At 39.6% G+C, this 20,000-nt stretch overlaps 1 protein-coding gene across 1 annotated transcript in view; it reads right to left on the bottom strand.

Moving 5' to 3' along the window:
• LOC119594270 (vesicular, overexpressed in cancer, prosurvival protein 1-like) overlaps positions 1-20,000 on the bottom strand; it is a gene marked incomplete at its 3' end in the record, with an annotated part of 43,822 nt that overhangs the window by 22,882 nt on the left and 940 nt on the right.

The raw sequence follows: 20,000 nt of genomic DNA, 5'->3' as shown, positions 1-20,000 counted from the left end.
TTCAACCAAATTCAGTGACTTTCGAATTTTGAAAGGCTTATTTAAAGAAGAGATATGTATGATGCATTGCTATAAAGATACACCACAACTATAAATATTTCAAAATGCCTCACTTTGCCAGAGAACGAGGAGGGATTAAATATAACTTTTAGACACATTGATCTGCTTACTTGGCAGCTGAATTTTGATCCGTTCGAAAAACATATTATTTATTTAGTATTTTCTCAGAATTGAAACGAGATTTTAACTATGAACGAGTCCAGATAGCCGTACAGTATCACCTCTCTCTGTGGTAACATCCTGTTATCATTGTTGTGGCAGGAGGCAAAAATGCCTCCTGCTTAATTGTGACAACAGGTCCAAGAACAGGGTTAGATAAAGAGCCCGATCTATCAACAATGGGGATAGCTTCTACCCTACCATTTGACTGAAGAGCGAGGGAGAGTGCAAGGAGCTCTGCCACTGCTGAAATGAACTGTTGCCATGACAATCCATACCCATTACATGAGAACTGGGTAAAAGTTACCGAGAGTGACGCACTGAGATAGAGAAAAATGGACATTGCCATCTTGTAGAGCATAAAAAATAGACTAGGAATCAATATAAATAAATCTGCAGCGGACTCATGTTTCCCGGAAAATGAGGGAAATAGGCTCTGCATGTCACCGTTCAGAGACTAAGTCCACAACAGCCTGAAAATGGCAGAGTCCATAATTTCTCGTTTTCTATTGCTCCATTTCTTTCATTTTCTATAAATCCATTTTCTATAAGGATCGCGTTTTCCTTTGACCATAGGTCTCGCGTTTTCTGTTGACAACCATGGAAATCATTTCCGATTTGTTATTTATTTCCATCATTATTTTATATTATTTCTAACAACATTTCCTTTACTTTTTTTATGCTAATACATATATTTGGTTGCTCTCTCAATTGTAGTTGCGGTTTTATGTAGGTTTTCCTTATCATTTATATTATCAGATTCTTAATTATTTAACAATACTACTGCTTGTTTACCGTAATTGCCTCATATATCGGAACAATACACTCGCGGTCGCTTGCTCACTCACTCTCACTTAAGCCGGTGACATGGCAGCAGGGAGCTCCAACTTTTGTCGTCAGTGTGACATGGGGTATGTTCTTTTATATATTAGAGTAATTTGTAATTGTATTGCGTATATTTTATTTGCTCATATCATTACAATTTTACTGATCAATGTTTTTTATGGTAGGTACGGGCAATTTTGGCAGCAATACGGCGGCCACGCCGACCTCTTGCTCGATCTGTGCCGGTCGCACAAATTAATTCAGGCAGCTTTATCTTGTCCAAAGTGCGGTCAAGAATGCCGCATTAGTAATGAACATTATTTTCGGTGCGACAAATCAAAGAAAGTAAATAATAGAACAGTTAGATGCAATTTCAAAAAATCACTTTTTAAGAACACCTGGTTTGATAAAAGTTTGATGTAAGCTCGATTTTGAGACTAACTTAAAATTCGTCAATTTGTATGTAAGAGAGGCCTTTTCCTACGAATCTGCACGGAGCGACTTTCAGTTTCCAAACAAGACTATTTGTGATTGGGCAAGCTTCTGTCGGGAGGTTTTAATTTCTTGGTGTTTAGATAATGAGTCAGACCAGATAGGAGGGCCAGGGGAAATTGTTGAAATTGATGAGAGTAAATTTGGTAAAAGAAAATATAACGTTGGTCGACTCATAGAAGGTCAGTGGGTTTTTGGAGGAGTATGCCGCAAAAGTAGGAAATTCTTTTTCGTACCTGTGCAGACGCGTGACTCTCTTACTTTGCTTAAAGTCATTAAAGAGCGTATCCACCCAGGGACAACGGTCATTAGTGATTGTTGGAAGGCATACAACTGTCTTGAAACAGAGGGCTATCAACATTTAACTGTGAATCATTCATACAATTTTGTTGACCCTGACACTAAGGCGCACACCAATACGATCGAGCGGAAATGGAGGGATGCAAAAGCCAAGTGCCCGCTTCGGCAGGAGGAGGTACCACTTTATTGGGTATTTGGCTATGGCCATTTTTATGATGCCCCACCCCGAACAAAATAAGAGATTCCATCAGTTCCTCCTCGCCGCTGCTCGTCTGTACCCCCCACACTGACGGTATGTGGCAATAATTTTTTGTAACGAAATAGATGTCTCTGGGCACGAAGTGGTAAGAAATTGGGGTCCTTATAGGCGTATATATTACCACAGGGGTCCAGGGGGCAGAGCCCCTGCTGGGAATATATATATCGTAGTGTATAAATCCCACAGGGTTAGGTTAGGTTGGTTTATTGTTAGGACGCATTGTACGATTACCACAGGGGATGTGAATTATGTGAAATCCGTAGATTTTCCTTTGCCGACCGACGGGTTTTATTCGCGTAGACTTTTTTTTTTGAAAACTGGCGCGTAGGTCCGTAGACTTTCAATGGTGGCGGGAACGTCCGTAGAGTTTCCTTAGCCGATTTTAACCGTATTTTTGTGCTTGTTTACTTCGTTCGTCGGACAATGTTTGGCTCGGGTTTTCGAAAAATCGACTTTTTAACGTTTCATAAATCACTTTCTTCGATTTCTGCAGCTTCCTATGGGCACCCAGTGCTATCCATTAACCCCCCCCCCCTTCAACCCCCGATTCCCCACGCATCCCCCAAGATCGTTGGCTGGAGGAAAGATATAAAAAATCCGATTTTGGAACTTAGTCTCTGAGGGGGTGCGTCGCTCTCGGTAACATTTACCGAGAACTGTCCTGTCTCAAAGAAAAAGTTCCTTGAAAAGGAAAAGCAAGACTATACATATCTCTAAGCCATTGATGTGAGTCTGAATAGAGCGGGAAGATCCACAACCCCAAGCCAAGATTGCCTGTTAAGGACTGGTACACCCTAGTCACAGTCTAATGAACTAGTAATGAGGCTAATGTTGACAGGGTGACCACTCAGGGGGTGGAGGACATGAAGTCATGAAGGCATAAACTCTCAGTCACCACTGATAAAAGAGCCCTCACGACATACCAGCTGATGGTCGCAGTCAGAGGACCCAAATACGTCACTCAAGGAGGAGGTAAACGATTTTGCTCCTGCTAATGGGGCTTAATTGAGTGAACCCATGTGAGGTTGGAAACCTCTTCTCCTACCACAACTTGTCTCCAGCTCCTGCAACCTGCATCCTCACCCCCTAATTCTCACATACTTGAGGCTTTCCTTATAGGACTCTTTCGAATTTCCTAAATCCTTCCAATCCTTGCTGTTACCGCCCTTCCTTGCCCTTATCCTACATGACCCACCACTGCCGTCTGACTCTACACATACACACGCACACACACATACATGCATGCACGAACATTTACACCCGGGAATGATAATCTTGAAGGGTTCATGCTATGGATGTCAATGTAAGCTTGTTTTTGTCGTGGCTATTTTAGTATTTAATTTGTTTTATGTTTTTCATTCGTTTGTTCTTTTGTTTTTGTATATAAGGCTTGCACCCTTACATTACGTGACACAGCCCATATCTTACAAATCTCACAGTTTTACTGTCAGGCAACTCTATGTTTACATGTTTGTTTTTGTTGGGCGTTCCCTGAGCTTTGCTTACATCCTCTTTTATTTTATTATTTTATTTATGCAGCTGGTCGCCTACCATACTTTTATGTTTGTCGTTTTTACATTTTATTTTATTACTGTATATACACTTCACCCGAGACTTTTGATTTACTTTTGCTTTTATTTTATTTCTTAAAGGTAGAGTTTGGTGCGTACACCTTTTTATTTTGCTGTATATTGTTTTAGCTGTATTTATTATCATATGTAATTAGCTGTTTTCTTTTACTCACTGAGGTTTCTTTTATAATTCTTTTTCTTTTGTTTAAGTTTTAATCTTTACTAAACATATTATTTATCTGGGTGAACCCAAATCAAAAACTGTAAGTCTTGTGAGGGGTTCAAATCCCGTCGATCACAAAATAGAGTCAGCCGGACCTTTGGTGTGATCACTACCCCCTTTCTGGAGTCTTGGAGCCGGTGAAAAACATTACAAACGTGGTAAATGAGCCTTTACTTGCCACAGTTAGGAGCTGGGGTATGGGTCCAGTTTCATCCAGCCTTCTTTTATATAGGAAATAATATAGGCAAACGACAGAGCAAATTAATCTAAGAAACTTAATCTTCTATGTACTATATTTAAAAAATCGCCATCCGATATCCTTTCCTGCTTTTTGTAAACAAAACAACGATGCCGTTTTATTTTCCTACATTTAATGTAATATCTTCATTTCGTAAGTAGATAAATTCCGCACATACTTACATGAACGTGACTCTGTTTCTGCATAAAATGATATGACAATATAAGAGTAATACCATCATAATATCGAGTATTTTCAGTAATAAATATCTTACTCTGCGCAAATCGATGTGTCTAGTCCATATTACGGGCAAGAGGGAATCGAAGAATTGCGCGCGATTTTCAAAAACAACAATGTTACCGCTTGAACTGCGCACGAACTTTTTGAAACTTATTGTACACCACATGCGCGTGACACTTGTCTCTAGAGCCAATAGTATTACAGGATATACTATAAATCAATCACATGCCACCATTTGTGTATGTATCGTGGGCAAGGAAAGCAAATGTACAAAATCTTTGCACAAAATGGATCTTAGGTGCGCAGGGTGTGATCCTCATTACTATAGACATTTCTGATTATTTTGAAAAAAAAAAAAAAATAATAAATAACGCTATAGAATTCCTGAGAGCACACGGTGTTTTGCCAAGAGCGGTAAACTGCCCACAATGCAATTTACCTTGCAGGTACCGTGAAGATCGACATAGGTGGTATGGTATTGTAGCAGATGGAAAAAATCGCAAAGACGAAACGGCGCAAACGTTGCGTTTTCTCGACTAGCGATTACACAGGCATGTTTCTGCAGAGGACACATTTGGAACCTTTTAAAATGATTTTGTTTGTGAATCACTGGCTGCAAAAATATTGGGACCATGCACAAATTATTAAATGTATTAGTATTTCTTAGCCAACTAGCAGTACATTGGAGGAGTTTTTGTTCTGAAGTAACCGAAAATTGGTTACAAAACCAAAATTCAATAGGTGTAATCGCCGAGATTGACGAGACGCTGCTCGTGCGGCGAAAATACAATAGGGGCAGACGGTTGAGCCTGGTATGGGGAAAAAAAAAAAAAAAAAAAAAAAAATAAAAAAAATAAAATAAATAAAAAATAAAATAAAATATTGTGCCATTGCTTGGCACTAATCGCATTGCCAAGCAGCAAGCGGCTGAATTGTACCCGCCGCAAGGCGAGCGAGAGCGAATTCAGCCCCTGCCAGCCCCAGTATAGCTCTTCCGAGAGCGAATAAAATTAGGTATGAGGTACCTAATTACCTGATTGTTTACATGCACATAAAACAATAAAAATGTACATTTTACTTACTAAAATACAAATGCCATGTTTTCACTCATGTAAAGACAAAAATCATCTGAAATGGAGATAACAAATGATTACTGTCTGAAACAGTAAAACAAGGACACAATGCATAACGACCAATTACTGAAAATTTTGCTATTATATGATGTTACAAACAGCCACAAATTCTAGCCAATGAAAACTTAAGACAATGACGTCAGAGTTTTCTGACCAATCAAAAATCGATTTTTCGGAAATCCCTGCCCTCGCCCGTGAAAAACGTTCAGTGTGTCCGTCCTCTGTGAAAGTAAATGATTGTGTGAAAAAAATATTATATTGAAAGCCGGCTAAGTTTTACAAATTTTACAAATATTTACAAATATTTCCCCAGGAAATACTACCTGGTTGAGGTCGACGTATTATGGCGAAGCGTAATAATGGAGGCGCGACATTATAAGGTTTGACAATTAACTTTGATATAACGAGAACCGGATAAAATCTACATATATATTGCACGAAGTAATTTTCAATAAAAAGCATTACAGACAGTATTAATAAAAGATATTTCTGATTTGGCTATTGCAAACGACCACAGTTGAATGATTGGGCCGGCTCAGCGCGCGACGAAATCGGGCTAAGCTTTCGTAGTACCGTCGGACGGGCAATGAAGTAGTAGAAGTATTTTGGGCTCGGGCAAAGGTCAATAAATTCCATCTTACATTTTAAGACAAGTATAAGTATTGAACTGTTGCCATATTTGACGATAATCATCACTAAGTTTGCAAGATCTGTTACTAAATTGTGTTCAAAGTTTGTTGTTTAAGAATAACATCCTGGAGACTGCGTGTGCCCAAACGATTGTAACTGTTAATAGCGCATTTTATGTATTTTTTTTTTTTTTTTTATTTTTTTTTATTTTTTATTTTATTATTATTTTTTTTTTTTTTTTTTTTTTGCTTTGCTTTGTATTATTTGCTAATGCTATCAATACATAAAATACCATTGCTATTCGAGGAGCAATTAAGAAACCCTTATGTAAAATTGATACCGTCATCAGGAAACTTTCGAAACGCATTTTAATAATAAAAAGCTGCTTTTGTCCAATCATTGATCTAGTGCATTTTGAATGTGCGTCAATCAGACAAAATGTAATCCCGGATTTAACCGCAGAATTGAATACCGTAATTGTATAGATGAACCATGGCTCCTGCCACCGTAGGGTTCAGCTAACCCGATTTAAAGTTATTTTAGTATTTTTGTTCTGTTTTCCTGTGTGTAAATCATGCAAATTCCTCCACAAAATACAGTGCGAAGCCGACTCTTACACATTTTATCAACTTTGTCGTCGAGGAATAAAAGTTCTGCCAGTCATCAACGAGTCAAATGCGACGGAAATCATCATAACAACGTTAAACCACGAAGGGAGATTCCATTCCAAATAAAATGGTTTCGAAAGTCGGAGGCTGGATGAAACTGGAAATCTACCGGAGCTGGGACGTATATTATTATTGCTCTCATAAATTAGCAGACTATTTTGACTTAGCTTGACCTGTCAAAGTATATACCGCCTTTTATATTATTATAGTTCTTTCTAGTTATGTGCCATCGCAACTAAATTTATCATCATGAATATTATCACCCAACTAAAGATCTGTAGGGGGATATAGCGCATTTTGGGAGGGACCGAACGGGGCCCAGTTCTGGCCCCTAAGCCGCCTATCGGGGTACCTCTGGCTCGCAGAACCCTTACAGGTTGTAGCCTTATACCCAGCAAGTTCCCCCTACATATGTTACTTACCTGTTATAAAACACACCCTAAAAGTGTAGGAAACAAAGAGAGCCTGTGTCCCAGTTGACTTCCAAACCGCAGGAGAAACGTCATGAGCCAATAAATGAATAAAGGAAAGAAGGCAAGGACAGTGAAAATGTGCGGAGAATAAAAAAGAAAAAAAAGAAAAAAGAAACAAAGAGGGATGGAGGGGCAGGAGGAGAGGAGTGGGGGAGGGAGAGAGGGAGAGACAGACAAACAAACAGACAGAGAGAAGCCACCAATTATATACACATTCTGGATATGCTTTCCGCAGCGCCGTGTGTAGACTGAGGTGTAGCATGGTTTCACCGCACATTTTGCGCTGCCCAATCGGCAAGCTTGTGACATAATACTCGCGACGAGCCGTCCAGGGTACGCTACAAAGATGGTTTTTGACAGCAAGATGCAGTTTTATAATATCGCATGACTGACTTCAATGAAATTCTCTTCTTAAATTACTATTTTGTCACAAATTCATATATTCAAAGGGTGCCTTGCCCAGTTTTTTTCCAGGAGAATTTTAAAACCTTGTCTTCCAACCCAGGTGGTTGGCAATTTGGGCGGCCGCCTGAACTTTGGATACATTAAAGATGAATTCTTTGTGTTCCCTGAGACACCGGCCCTAGATGGAAAGCAGCAGAAGGAAGCTCTTGGTGTTGCTGCTGCTGAGCCTGCAAGGACTGACGACTCATCACAGATGAACCAGCAACAACTTGACCACTTAACAGGTGCTGTCCAGCTCCCAGACCTCTTCTCAGGATACAAGCTGATTATGCAGCAACTAATAACACTCCCATTGCAGTCGGTATCAGTCAGGAGCTAATGGCTAAGGACATAGAAATTGCTGAGTTAAAGGCAACAGCCAAAGATTAATGAATCAGATCGAAGAATTGAATTATACAATTCAACAATTTGCTGAATCAACCCAGCAATAGCGTCATCATAAGGATGATACCAAATCACAATCTAGATCACACCTCGCCCAAGCAGCTCTTGTCTTCTCCCTCGCTACCCAGGTTCCTGGGTAGCGAGGGAGTGGAGTACGAACCTCCCAGAAAATAAAAGTAAAACCGTAATTGGCAGACAAGGCACTACCAACAACCATATGACGTTCTCTGTCAAAATTTTAGAACTAAAGTAAATGACCTTAGATTATTAGTCTCATCTTATGCTCACTATATTACAGTTCTCCAAGAAACGCATTGATGATAAAGTAAACATTGTTCAAAATTGCATATTAGATGCAGGAATGATATCCACTGCTAAACTTCGACAGATAGCGTTAAGCACAGCGTTCCATGGTGGATAACAGATTGCCGCAATTTGCTATGTGAACACAAGAAGGCCTACAGGCTATTAAAAAATAACATTAACGAGAACTTTCGCAATTACAAACTAGTAAGATTGGGCATGTAGAACAATTAGATATGCGATAAGAGCCTTATTGCACCAAAACATCATTTAACAAACAAAATATCACAAAAAATATTTTTCAAAATTAATATCATTCATGAGGGAATGAATTGCAATTCTCCTTGAGATATTGCTAATGCACTTGCCATGCAGTTCTCATACACAAGGAGCTAAAATTACCATCCTGCATTCGTGACCAAGGAAGTGGCTGGGCTGCAATCTATTCATTTTGTCACAGAGGCCCCAATGAAATTTGATATGAGATGATAAAGCATTTAAATGATGCCATGATTAAGTTGCTACAATGAAATTTGGAAAAGACAGACTTTTTCAAACAGGAAAATCCCAGATACACCATCTCCTACCACCCAATTGCATTGACACATTGCTTATGCAAGGTCATAGAACGAATTGTTAACAGTAGGCTATTGTATCTTTTAAATTCCAGTAATTTACTAGTTGAGCAGTGCACCTTTCCAAAAGGGATGCCAAACTCTTGATCAACTGAAACTAAACTAAACTGAAACTCTGAAACTAAACTGAACAGTCACATTCAAGTTAAACTGAACAGTTAAACTGAACAGTCACATTCAAGAGGCAATTGACAAAACACTCTGATTTCAGTATTTTTTGATACAGAAAGTCTACAACATAACATGGCTATATGCCCTACTCAGAGGAGTCTGTGCTTTTGGATTATGTGGAAACTCGCCTTGTTTCATTCAAAATTCCATTTCAGACAAAACTTTCTCTGTCAAACTGTTTTCTGACAATGTCGCCTTTTTGGACCTTTTTGTTCAGATAAATGAGGTTCCACAAGGAAGTGTCTTGTCACTAACATTATTTCTGTGTATGATCAATGACATCTTAATAGCTCCCCCTTTTTTCATATAGGAGGAAGCCTAATGTTAGGTTAAAACTAGACACCCATCCAATACCTATTCAAAATTCTGCTTAATTTCTTGATTTACGCTCATCATAGACTAATTGGAAAGACCACATTGGTCAGTCAAAGAATAAATACCAAAGATATTTCTCGTAATTGGGGAGCTGATAGTCTTTGTTAATGATATATAAAGTCCAAAGTGAACTCTCGGTCAATTATGTATGGTTCAGCATCGAACTCTATTTTGAAAGGTTTGGATGTTGTGCAGAATGCTTGTTTATGTATCTTGGAACCTTGAAATATACTTGGATCTCACCTCTTGAGATGGAATCAGTACCTACCCTTTGAATCAGATGCAGCCAGCTATCACTGACCTGTGCCACAAAGATGGTTTGAAAGCCATCTTGACATTAGGAGGGACAAGTACATACATCTTTAGTCTGAGAATGTTGCACATCTTTTTATATGTGCGACCGTTAATGGCTCTTGGCATCCCTCACAGTGTGCATCACTTTTAGCCATCAATACCCATAAGTTAGTTTTGTGTGCCCAATTCTTAGTTTTGTTAATACAACTACTTGTCAGTTGGGATGGACACTGGTCACCCAACTGCCAAGGTAATCTCTAATCTCTTGCAGTTTGTTTTTAAAGGTATGCCTCCACCCTCCATTAAGTTGGTGTGTGGAAGAAGATAATGAGTATCATAGGGCTGAGTGGCAGCTGCCTTGGTCTTCTGATCAGCTCGCTCATCAAAAAAGTGATGCCAACATGCAGTGGCACCCAACACAGTTATCTTTTTACATGCTGACATGAGTGCAAGCCAATCTTGAACCCCCCTCACCACTGGATGTGATGAGTTTAAGCTCTTGATTGCTTGCAAGGCACTACAAGACTCACAATATCTTGCAAAAGGAATGGAGACTGCCAATTGCTCACTACTGCAAAGCCCATACCATTTTCCAATTTCGAACCATCTGTATATATTGCATCTGATCACTGATACTTGTGTTGAAGAAATCTCTCCCCAACTTCTGCTTTAGATCCCTTACCTATTCCAACTAAATCCAGCTCGACTTGACTGAACTGGGTATTTCCAACAACTATAACCTTGGTGAGATTTAAATTGAGATCTTCCACAAGATTCCTCATTCTCCTACCATAGGATTGGCTATCCTCAAGGAGATTGAAAACCATGGATGAAGGAATCCTTTGTAGTTTTGTGTTGCATATCAGGTTCATGTAGTCTCAGTGTAATGAAAGAGGTGGTTCTCAACTCTCAGCATACAGGGACTCCACTGGTGTAGACCTGTACAGTACAGCTACTGAGAGCTTCATAATGAACTGAGTCCAACATCTAGAGCAAAATGCAGTGGGTTTGCTCCTAAATGAAGGGAAGGATGGAATTTTCCTCTTTTGTGGAAATGCATAGCCATGGTATTGCTTGGAGAAAATCTGAACCCATGATACATTGCCCATTGAAAAAAACCTGATTTATTGCAGTCTGCATGTGTTCTTGCATCTTTCCAATGTCATTTTTAGCAATGACAAACAGGATCATGCTAAAGACCCTTGTGGGACCCTTCCAGCTGGTCTTCCAAGCTGGAAGACTAGCACTCTAAACTTTCTATCAGCAAGGAAGCTTTGTATGAAGGTAGTCATGCATGAATATGCCATGCTTTCAAGTAGTATTATAATAATCTAAAAGGTCAAAGAAGACTACTAACATATGACATCACTGTGCAAAGGAATTCTATATAGCAGTCTTTATCCTCATAAGAGCATCTGTGGTTGATCTCAATTTTCTAAAACCATATTGATATGGGGTCAATATATTTTTCTTTCTAGTATACATGTCAACCTAAAGTTTACCATTTTCTCCATCAGCTCACAGATGCAGCTGGTGAGAGAAATTGGTCTGTAATTCCCTGGTATGAAAGCATCCTTGCCAACAGGAACTATTGGGAGCTTCTCCGATAAGTGAGATATCATTTGGTATGGGATATCATCACTTCCTGGGGCAGTCCTAGGGCAGAGCTGGTAAGCAGACTCCATCTCCTTGTGCAAAAAAGTTGTATGGAAATTCTGCTGCAGTCCTACTGAAGGACATTGGTTATTGTTCTTGTTCAGCCCAAAGGGTGGAGAATTGAGCAATGTAAGATGCTCAAGAGGAGATCTCTGCCATGGATTTAGATAGCTCATTTGCAACCTTTCTGTCTGTCAGAATTATGCCCTCTATCTTCAGAGCAGGTGGTGACATGGAGGTGCTCTTTCCAGCAATCTTACACACCTTGTTCCATACCCATGCTAAGGGGGTCCCATAGTTAATTGAGGGGACATACTGTCTCACTCACCTGGCCTTGGCTCAGGTTGCACATACAACCTGAGGTACTGCCAACCACTGAAATCTTCAAAGAGTCGATATGGACAAGGCAACTGCCCATGTAGATCTTCCAAATCATCTATGTTGAGATTATGTGGAGGAAGGTAGATGGATGTAACAGTGTAAGGGCATGTCAAGCCTATCCTCACAGCTTTTACCTACAGTGTTGTCTGTAGGTGGATAGCCTGAAAGGGAATATCCTGATATACATCACTGCTACTCTTCCATGAGGTCTATTATCAAAGGTCCCATAATGGGCTTGGAATACTCACAGGGAAATCAGAGATTTTCCCTGGTCATCTCTTGCAGACATACACAAACTGGGTTACCTAAAGCTATCAAATGTTACAGTTGGATTAGGGTATCCAGTCCTTCAGATTGACAAACTACCTTTTCATAAGGTGTTTGGCAGCACCTGTGGCTAAGGCCTGCCTCACACGTAAAGACTGTCCCTCTCAAGCATCTTGGGAGTACCTTTTGGAAGGTTATTTATCTGTGGAACTATTTTCCACAGGCTTCCTTTGGACAGACTTGGGATTTCTTTCCCTTGGCAAAGGACGGAATTAGAGCCTTTGGTTCAGGAGCATTCTGTCTAGTAGAATGGATGTGGTGGCAGCTGGAGCTGTCATCACTTAGGCCTCTGAAGGCTTGCCTAATGACTCCAAAGACTGCATTTTGGGAGGAGTCTTTTGGACAGGCTCAGGATTCCTTTGTCCAGGCAAAGAGGACCTGAGCCTTTGGTTCTGGGGCATTCTGTCTAGCAGCAGAGCCCCCTGTGGATGTGGCAGCTGAAGCTGTCACCACTGAGGCCGCTGGAGCCTTGACTGATGGCTCCAAAGACCTTACTTTAGGAGGAGGAGTCTTCCTCACACATACTCTGCCTCTGGTGGAACAACCCACCAGAGGTAGTTTCAGTATTTGAGGAATGAGGTCGAACTGTAGTGGCAGGGTGTGGAGCAAGAAATATTGGAGGGTAAGGGATAGCAAGGAGGACGGGTCAGAATTGAGGCAAACGACTTACTCGGCTGTGCAAACAGCACACAAGAATGTAGCTTTGCTTCTGAAAAAACTTTCTTGTTCCTTATTACCTTTTTTTCCACATTTGTATCTTTTACACTGCTCTGAAGAAGCTTCATGGGCTTCTTTGCAGTGGTAACAGTATAATGGACCTGAATTGTTTTCATCTTGATTCCGGAAGGACTAACATTTCAAAAATTAGAAGAGGTGGTGTCGAATGTTCCCAACCAGCAACTTTTCTCTTAAAATGTTTTACTGCCACTAGCTTAACTGTTTCGGTGTGGATGGCTCAATAAACATATGTTGCTTATGTACAGGGCACTAGCCTGCAAGCAGTAACTTTAAATGTGTCATCCTGAGAGTCTCTTATCTAATACAGTTTCTTCCTCTCTCTCTCTCTCTCTCTCTCTCTCTCTCTCTCTCTCATACACACACACACAGAAAGTTGAAACAGATTCCAAGAAGCATCAAGTTCACTTCACGTTAAACTAAGGTAAATTCTCTCCCATCCCTGGTGGCAGGGTATGGGTTGCAGTAACGGATAGGTGGATGTGGAGGACAAGGGTAGGACCACAGAGGGGAAAACTGTGATGGAGCCTCTCCCAATGATATTTCCACTTTCTGGGTAGAGAGTGGGTGGGTGGAGCTATAGAACTTTCTATGGCAATATACAATCTGAAAAATAGAGCTAGCAGGGATGCAGGGATCACTCAGCTTCAACTAAAATAAAATGGAATTATAACAACAATTTTGGCATATTCCACTGGCACTTCATGACTCTGAAACTGGCGTCACTATATAATTCGTGTTAAAATTCAATAGTTTCTCTAACAGTTTCTCAGAATGCCTTATCAGCTATCTGGAAAAGACGATTCCCTTGCACTGAATAAGTATTTTGTGAGAACATGAGACTTGTGCCCCAGGAATGTCACATATTGCACACAGATAGTCACTCGTCTGGTGACGAAACTTCAACTATCTGGCTATCACTGTGGGGTGATGCGAGAATTACACTGACACACTTCAACTATCTTGCAATGTACTTCAACAATATCATTATCCATGACTGACACACCATCAATGGCCTTCACTACAAGGTATTTACTATATGAGATACTTTAATATTTACCAGGTAAGATTTCCTAAATAGATTGAGGTCTTTTCTGCTTCTTACCTGGTTTAGAAGACTGGAAGACATTACGATTCCCATTCTTGCACTGACGTATGAAATTCCAGACAGATTGCTAGAGCAACTCGTCAGGGAGAGAGCTAGTTCTTTGTAGATTTGTAGAAATCATACAAATTAGAATTCTTCATTTCCTCACTCCACTCCACAACCCAGTGCTGATGGCAGTTGTCGAACCTATGCGATACTGACTGGACAGTGCTTGCTTGACCCTGGCCATATTTGACCAGCCAACTGACTTGACAGGGCCTTGATCAGGCAACCCTTCTAACCAGAACAGAGGACCGAAGAGGTGTGTTGCTAGTAGCAGGGCACAGCATGAAGTGTGCAGCATCACTCAACCTACAGGTCTCCTTTCTCCTAGTAATACAGGATGCCACACATGGCAAACAAAAGTGGGAGAGTTCTCCCTGGTCTAGGATGGAATGAACCAGGGGTGGGCGCACTATCCCCTCTCATGGGCCTTGGTGCACCAGGGAGCCATTTTGTCTCATCCCCCACTGTGACCCTTCCAGTACGGGTAACCCTCTGATCCGGCTCACCAGGTCATTGGGATCTGACCCCCCCCCCCCACATTGCAGCAAGGTGGCTCATTTCAGGGGTACTGGTTCAGAAAGATCTATATTAAACACCTTTTTTTCAGATTGCAGAACTGATCTTCCTTGACAAACTTTTTGTCTTTGATAAAGCTCTAAATATTGCACAATCAATGACCCATGCTTTTTTCTCTCTCTTTTATTTATTTTATTTATTTATTTATTTTTATTCATCAAGTTCACTTTAAGCCACTAAATCATTAGAAACCACTAAAAATTAACTGGGTAATATCATCTCAGATCTCAGTGTTTTAAGTCTCCTACAAAAGCAAAAATACATCTGTGGCAAAGTAAGTGGAGAGTGTTGGCGTACCTGATTACCTAGATTGAAACAATTGGCTTAATAACCTTTGGCTTAACATCCTTGGACACATCCCACAAAATACAACAAATGTGAAAAATGAGAAGGTACATCCACACTCGTAAGAAACTTTGTATCACTCGCACCTCCATAAAAATGCAATGGCAAAAAACATGTTTCGTGCAACCTGAGTTACCCTGGACTCCAGGGGTCTCACATCTCCCTGGATATTATTTCTGCATTAACTAACATTTTAAATTATATTTGTATACAGAATGCAATCTGACGCATCATCAGTGCCTTTACTTGCTATAGGTGACAAGGCTGCACTAGTTGTAGTCGACACCCCACCCCAAATCTACGCCACTCTTCTACATAAGGTAGCCTTTGATGGCTTCAACCTCTCGATAATGGGGGCGAGAAGTCTGGGGCATCACTATTTCTCTTGCTATGATTCCTCTAATCTTAGTATGACTTTCCTGAGACTACCAGTGTATCCTTGAGAGCTTTCCGTATTTACTTGGGAGTGGGCAATGAATTACCATCCTTGCATTAGGCAGTTTCAGCATTAAAGAGGCAATTTACATACAACTCCAATCCCTTAGCTGGTGCTGGATAAAGCAACCAGTCTTCCACTTAGGAGAGGGGGTTGAGGAAGCTTAACGAAAACACTGCTTTTTCCATGGGTTTGGCCCTGGCCTGACATCCAGCATGACTGACTCCCTGGATGGGAGGATGACTCATGACCTGCATATGATCAATCTGACTACGTATAGAGCCCTAACAAATGATGAATATGTATGACCAGTAATTAACATCTTTCCAGAGAATACAAGGTTTCTAAATGTTTGCTTTGTAATTGAAATTCAAACCCTTCATTTATCATCAAAAAGGTCCTTGCTGGTCAAGTAGGTGGCAGTTTTGATTTTGTTCTTAAATTGCTAGATGGTAGTCTCCTGGTTAAAGTACAGTTCAGTTCTCAGGTTAACTATCTTCTTAAACTAACATAAATACATAGTCTCCCGCTACTCCAAATGCTTGTAATCTTCAGGACGATGGAAGAAAGCGTGAAATACTAGAGAATATGAAGGACCAAAGTAGAAGTGAAATGTATGACCAACCTGAACAGGAATGTGGCAACAAAAACTGGACCACATATATAAGGACATTGATAAATTCACTTGTGGTAAATGCATTGCATTTCATGATATGATTGCATTGGTTAGGCTCTACTGAATATGTCAGTCTGAAGAAGGAAACCGAAACATTAGCATACAAGAGGGAACATGAAGTTAGTTACTATGAAGCCAAGAGGAAAGTTGAAGGTTTGACAAGCAAACTCAATACTTTCTACACAGTAAATAATAACTCCAATGAAGGTAATATCAGTCCAGAGATGGCAGTAAAGGATCAGGAAATTGCTGAATTGAAGGAAAGTATATAAAGGATTTGATGAATAAGATTCAAGAACTGAACAAAACAATAAAAATTACTGAATCAACCCAGCAAAAAATCATAAGGATACCAAATCACAGCCCACACTTCACCTCAGCCAGGTGATCCCTGCTTCTGGTCCGTTCCTCTTCACAGGAACAGATCTTTCACTAGACGTCTCCCTATCAGTGGGGTGCAGCCGGTGGAGAATACTGTCTCCAAAACTTCCCACAAAAAGGCTCTTGGGAAGCAAGGCAGAGAAGGATGCACCTTCCCAGAATAAAAGAAAAAATACTGTCGGATGAGGCACTTCATTAACTCCATAAAATGTTACTTTTGCATTAACCATTATACTATGTAACTATCGAAGTCTTAGAGCTATTAGAAATTACCTTGAATTATAATTCAAAGTCAAGAAACGCATTTGACACCTCTGAGGAGGCAGTTTTGCTGAAAAACTATCATTTTGTCGGAAGGATCGAGAGGGTTGAGTCTCCATGTAAACCCACCAAAGCATCCCTTTTACTGAAGTGACTGTTGATTCTACTTAGGAATTTGTTGCATACAAAGTAAAAGTCAATAGCATGTATCTGACTATATGTTCAGTTTAGTGTCCATCTGATAATGTGCTCTTTGTGATAGTCTGCCACAAAATAAATTAATTTTAGGTGATTTTAATGCTCATCATACATTGTGGAGTTTCTTGCAGGTGGATGGTAGAGGTGAGATAGTAGTTAATAATTCAGATTTGGTCCTTCTGAACGATGGTAGTCCCACACCGCTGATGACCCGTAAGGAAGCATTCGCCTTCCTATTTATCAAATATTCATGTGACACAACAAGCACATAAATTTAACGTAATAAGAGCCGACTGGTTTGTCTTTACAAGGAGCATCAAGCACGTAGTTATTGGAGAAACCACGGATGAGAAGCAATATCCATAGCTAGGATTTCAATAGATAACATTAAGCAGTTCCATGGTGGATACCAGATTACCGCAGGGCGCTGTGTCAACAAAATATGGCCTACAGGCTTTTTAAAAATAACATCAATATTTAGAACTTTTGCAATTACAAACTAGTAAAAGCTAGGGCTAGAGCAATGAGACAAAGTAGAAGTGACTCCTGGCAGATATCACAGGTTTGCATCACTGTTAATAAAATGGAAATTAAAAATTAAAAACATCATTCAGAAAAAGCCTATGACATGACAGGGCGTTATGGCCTACTCAGAAAACTTTATACTTTTAGATTATGTGGGATATGATTTATGTTGCCTGCATTTTTCCACAAGAGTGTAGGGGTATTTTTTCACATATAAAGATGCCGAACATCAGGTTAACTTTATATAATCCCCTAATACTTACTCAAAACTCTGCTAAATTTCTTGGTTTATTCTTTGATTGTAGATTTAATTGGCAAGACCACATTGGTCAATTAAAGAATAAATATTAATGAGCATTAAATATATTAGAGTGCATTGCTGGAAATGGGGAGCTGATAGTCTTTGCCAATTATATATAATGCCCTAGTTAGGTCTGAAGTAGCTTATCAATCATCAATCGTGTATGAGTCGGCATTGAACTCAATTTTGAAAGGTCTGGATGCTGTACAGAATACTTGTTTGCGTATATGTTATGAGGCCCTGAATAGTACTTGGATCGAGCGTTTTGAAGTGGTGTCCTCGGACTAGGCCAGAAATGGTGGTATTAGGCCTTTTCCCATGCAACTGTACTAACTCGTCGATAAAGACAGCATATATCTCTCTACCATCAATACCCTGGTCCAGGCAAATATTGCGCCACAGGAAACAACCATTTTTTTCTATCATGGAAGCCTGGCTTCCATCAGCTAAGTCCATGGAGGTGGAGGTACGCCACAGGTTCAGAGAAATCCTTGTTAATCTTGTTCCCTTATATATATATATATATATATATATATATATATATATATATATATATATATATATATACACCAATGGGTCCAACACAGATGAGTTTGTAGGAGTTGGTGTATGATCGACTGAATGTGTATTGCAGTTCCGATTGCCAAATCATACATCGATATTTCTTGCTGAACTTTTTGCTATTGATAAAGCTTTAGATTTTGCACTATCGGACGACCTACGATATATATATATATATATATTTTTTTTTTTTCTTATAGACTCATTAAGCTCACTTAAAGCGATCAAATCATTCTAAACCTCTAAAAATAAATTGCTAGATAATATCATATGTAAACTACATAGTGAGAAAAAAGTACCAGGCCACTCTAGTATTTATAGCAATGAACAGGCTGACACATTAGCAGGTCAACTGATGATCTTACTTAAAAACGTACCATTCACTCATTTCTTTTATCAGATGAAACAGTAATTCATAAAGTAATCACTTCTAAAGGAGACAACACTTTCTTACCTTATCTAGATTGATATAATGAATTGGATCCGTTGGCTTAATTATCTTGGCCACACGCTTTGGCTGATAGCCATATAATGAAACAAAGAAAGAAAAAAAAAGTAGGCAGCATGCAGCACCCTGTGACCTCCGCTTTCCATTTGTTTCTATCCTCGGTGCTGTTCTCATTTTTTTACTCTGCTGCTCACTTTACCCCTTTCGTTCTCTTTTTAAGGGTCTTTTAATGGTTTAATGGTCATGACTATGGGATACCATAGCCAGACCAAAGAGTGAATCTTCCAATAAAACAATGTGGGAGACATCTCGTTTTTATGAGAGCAACTGAATAAATGGTAAATATAATGGCTTCTTTCTGCGTTTTCTTTTAAAGGAATCACTTTAATAAATAATCTAAAGGACCAATGGAAGGATAAAAATGAAAAAAAAAAAACATTAACATGAATAACAATTGATTTATTGTGGAAAACATGAATATCATTATGTTAGGTTGGAGCTAAATATTTAATGATTTACCTTTCATGATTTAATCATTTAAACATTAACTTTTCATTAATTAATAAGCTTCCTACACGAAAGAATAGGATATTTTCTTGATAACTATTAAAGAATATTGAATAACAGGTCTTGCAATATATATCTATGAGAGTTGGCTCTGAAAGCCTCTGAACATAGATAATGCATCTTAGAGGAAAGACCTCTTCGCTCAATCCTGCATGGGTTTACTTCTCTTTTACACACAGAGTGATACTTGCACATACACTTACACGGGATAACACTCAGACGCTTTCTACCGTCTCGCATATACACGGGTTACGATCCATAGCTTCCCTGCGTTTCTCGTTAAAAATGCGCCTTAAGACACCGCTCTCTTGGTGAGGCCACAAAACCGACCAGTCATAAAGGGACATCAATACCTGATTATTTCGGCAAGCAGGACGAGAGTGTAAGGGCTGCAGCAGTCTGGTGAATATCCTTGAGGTGAAGGTGAGCTCGGAAAGAACTTTAAACTGTTAACATCAATGGAAGAATACAAGGTAAGTGTATCTTTGAATTATTACACCATGGTAATATGAGTCCAAAGGTCGACAGAAGCGAGTTAACAGTCACAGCGCAGAATAAAACATGCCTGAATCGCC

This window comes from Penaeus monodon, chromosome 3, assembly GCF_015228065.2.
Source record: "Penaeus monodon isolate SGIC_2016 chromosome 3, NSTDA_Pmon_1, whole genome shotgun sequence".
Taxonomy (NCBI): Eukaryota; Metazoa; Arthropoda; class Malacostraca; order Decapoda; family Penaeidae; genus Penaeus; species Penaeus monodon.
The sequence above is the reverse complement of the archived record's forward strand: the minus strand, read 5'-3'. Positions and strand labels throughout refer to the sequence as shown.